This window comes from Schistocerca americana, chromosome X (genome assembly GCF_021461395.2).
Source record: "Schistocerca americana isolate TAMUIC-IGC-003095 chromosome X, iqSchAmer2.1, whole genome shotgun sequence".
In the NCBI taxonomy this organism is placed as follows: Eukaryota; Metazoa; Arthropoda; class Insecta; order Orthoptera; family Acrididae; genus Schistocerca; species Schistocerca americana.
Genome location: NC_060130.1, coordinates 304,415,813 through 304,419,793, shown reverse-complemented (window position 1 = coordinate 304,419,793; position 3,981 = coordinate 304,415,813). Strand labels below are relative to the sequence as shown.

At 44.2% G+C, this 3,981-nt stretch overlaps 1 non-coding gene across 1 annotated transcript; it reads left to right on the top strand.

The window, feature by feature from the left end:
- The first annotated feature begins 3,300 nt into the window (after positions 1-3,300).
- On the top strand, positions 3,301-3,375 carry Trnat-ugu. The gene has a single exon. It is a non-coding gene; the product is annotated as a tRNA-Thr (tRNA).
- Positions 3,376-3,981: the final 606 nt, after the last annotated feature.

Here is a 3,981-nt window from a genome sequence, read left to right as displayed (position 1 = left end):
CTTTAATTAATTATCACCATGCGGGGTAGCCGCGCGGTCTAACGGTCTAATGGTCCGCGCGGCTCCCCCCGTCGGAGGTTCGAGTCCTCCCTCGGGCTTGGATGTGTGTTTGTTGTCCTTAGCGTAAGATAGTTGGACTTAGATTAAGTAGTGCGTAAGCTTAGAGACCGATGACCTGGGCAATTTGGTCCCATAAGACCTAACCACAAATTTCCAAAATTTCCAATTAATTTTCCTGTAGGCGGTATCTATCTTTCCCCTAGTGAAATATGCGCCTAAATCCTGACACTGTCGTCTAGCCATTCCTACTTAGCAATTTTGCACCTTCTGTCAATTTCATTTCTTAAACGTTTGTATTCCCTTTCGCCTGCTGCATTCGCTGCATTTTTGTATTTTCACCTTTCATCAACTGAATACAGTATCTCTTGTGATACCGAACGGTTTCTACTAGGACTTGTCGTTTTACATATTTGATCCCCTGCTGCATTCACTATTTTATCACTCAAAGCTACCCATTCGTCTTCTATGGCACTCCTTTCCACGTTGTAGTCAATCGTTGCCTAAGTTTCCTCTAAAACTGTCAAGAATTCCGGTTCTTTCAACTTATCCACGTTGTGTCTCCTTAATTTCCTACCTTTTTCCAATTTCTTCAGTTTTAATCTAGAGTTCATTACCAATAAGTTGTGGTCAGAGTGCACATCTGCCCCTGGAAATGCCTTACGATTTAAAATCTGGTTCCTAAATCCCTGTCTAACCATTATATAACGAATCTTAAACCTTCCGATCTCTCCAGGTCTCTCCCACGTACACATCATTCTTTTATTATTCTTAAACCAAGTATTAGCGATGATTAAATTATGCTCTGTGCAAAATTCTACCAGGAGGCTGCCTCTCTCATTCCTTTCCCCCAGCCCATATTCACCTACTATTTTTCTGTCTCTTTCTTTTCTTGCTATTAAATTCCAGTCCCCCATAACAATTAAATTTTCGTCTCCTTTAACTGTCTGAATAATTTCTTTTTTCTCATTATACATTTCTTCAATCTCTTCATCATCTGCGGAGCTAATTGGTATGTCAATTTGTATTACCGTGGTAGGCGTGAGCTTCGTGTCTATCTTGGCCGCGAAACGTGTTCACTAGGCTGTTCATAGTAGCTTATCCACATTCCTATTATCTCATTCATTATTAAACCCACTGCTGCATTACCCCTACTTGACTTTGTATTTATAGCCCTGTATTCACCTGCCATCGAACTCCACTAATTCCTACTACATCTAGCTTCAACCTATTCAATTCTCTTTTTAAATTTTCTACCCACCTGCCCGATTAAGGGAACTAACATTTCCCGCTCCGATCCGTAGCATCCTAATTTTCTTTCTCCTGATGATTTCGTCCTGAGTAGTCCCCACACGGAGACCCGAATGGGAGACTATTTTACCTCCGGACTATATTACACAAGAGACGCCATCATCATGTAACCAAAGTAGAGCTGCATGTCCACGGGAAAAAAATACGACTGTAGTTTCCCCTTGCTTTCAGCCGTTCGCACTAGCAGCACAGCAAGGCCGTTTTGGTTGATATTGCAAGGCCAGTTCAGTCAGTCATCCAGACTGTTGCCCCTGCAACTACTGAAAAGGCTTGTGATATTCCTGGCTGTCGCCGCCAGTATTTTATTTTGCTGGAAGTACGCCTTGATGCAGGTTGATACACGTGAAGTAGCATATAGTACAAAAGTGGAGTGAGATGCAAGCGACAGATGGTACATTATGTACCAGTCCCGTGGAAGAGTCCGCTAGTTGTACTCAACTTGCATCTGATTGGTCGGCTCGGTCGGGTGCTAGGCGCCAAAACGCCTAACTTCTCTTATTAAATATTTATATACCTTTCGTTGTATTTAACCCTGTTTTTAGTATGACAATCTCTCATGGTTATCCTACGAGTCTATCGTTTTTGTTTATTAAATTTCACTAGTTTTGAGAGACATAAGAGTAACGATATTGCAGCCGAAGTGCTTCGGACACCATAGGGTCACTTTAGCGCTAGTCACTCCGTTTCGGGCGTTCTGCAGGGCCGGACACCTATCTCTGCTTCGTGCGTTCTGGAGGGTCGAACACATATCTAAGTATCGTGCGTTACTTAGTGTGAATATGTAATAGTCACTCCGTTTCGGGAGTGGAGTACTTCATAGCCGGACATGTTGTACTCTATATTGGGCGTAACTTAGTTGTGAATATATAATACTCACTCTGTCTAGTGCGTACCGGACATGTGTATCATATTTGAGGAGGTTGGATGGAAAAGTTACCATACAATTAAGAAAGCTACGTCGAGAGTTGTAAAAGACAGCGTAAATGTGTAAATATTTTAACGATAACCAAACAGGATACATTAATGAGAAGTGTCGCCTACCATCATTATCAATACTACAGTTCTTGCCCTCTGTAGATACAGAGACTAACCTGGGCAAGTGGCATCCCGCAAAAAGCACAATCACAGGTTCGAACTGACAGCGTAGCAGCCTCCGCCGAAGAAGATTCCACGACCGACGGCTCCAGCTTCCAGACCTGACTTCCAAAGGGACGCATAATTTATATGAAATTATAATTAAATCAAGACCCTACGCTGCCTACAGGTGTTGATATAAATCAATGGGGACAGTTGAAAATGTGTGCCCCAACCGGGACTCGAACCCGGGGTAGCCTGCTTACATGGCGGACACTCTATCCACCTGGGCCACCGAGGGCACAGAAGATACTGCGACTGCAGGAACTTATCCTTTGCACGCTCCCCGTGAGACCCACATTCCCAACTTAATGTCCACACACTACATTCGTAGTGCTCCTGCCCATTACACTCATTACTAGCGGCAGACAATCTTACCGAGTCCCGTAAGAACAGATACCACCTTCATATAGTTAAGGCTAACCAGCCATTGACCTTCTTCTTCTGTGCCGATGCACACGTATTGCCCGAGCTCTTACGGGACTCGGTAAGATTGTCTGCTACAGTCAGGAACTGCGCGACCGCTACGGTCGCAGGTTCGAATGCTACCTCGGGCATGGATGTGTGTGATGCCCTTAGGTTAGTTAGGTTTAAGTAGTTCTAAGTTCTAGGGGACCGATGACCTCAGAAGTTAAGTCCCATAGTGCTCAGAGCCATTTGAGCCAAGATTGTCTGCCACGAGTAATGAGTGTAATGGGCAGGGGCACTACGAATGTAGTGTGTGGACATTAAGTTGGGAATGTGAGTCTCACGGGGAGGGTGCAAGGGATAAGTCCCTGTAGTCGCACTATCCTCTGTGCCGTCGGTGGCTCAGATGGATAGAGTGTCTGCCATGTAAGCAGGCGATCCCGGGTTCGAGTCCCGGTCGGGGCACACATTTTCAACTGTCTCCGTTGATGTAAATCAATGCCTGTCGACAGCGTAGGGTCTTGATTTAATTATCATTTCATTCTAGAGCGCTGCATGGTCACCAATGGTATCTGTTCTTTCGGACATGCGACATGCCCGAAAGAACAGATACCATCTTCACATAATTTATAGGCTGCTGCCCTGTTCAGGAACCGCACGTTTGTCTGGCCTCTCAATAGGTAACCTTCAGTTGTGGTTGTACGGCTATTTGTATCGCTGAGACACGCAAGGTGCCCCACCAGTGGCAAAGTCCATATTCATGGGGTAAGTGTAGTTAAATGTCTAAACAACCTACTTGCATACAGTTATGCCAACTTACGTGTAAGTAACGAAAGTTAAAAGGCGTTAACTTTCTTGTACGATGTTGCTCCTGATCTGCTCTCATTCTGCTCTCGTTGGTTGGACAGTACACGTCTTGAATCATTTATTTATGTACAGTCCGTCAACAGTTAGTGTCTTCACAAAATAATGGGTGTGGTCTTCAACTAAGTTACTAACGCTTCCTAAAGTGGCAAAATGTTCTTAAACCGTGTTAGAAGAATCTCATTCTAACATTCAGCAATTCCTTAT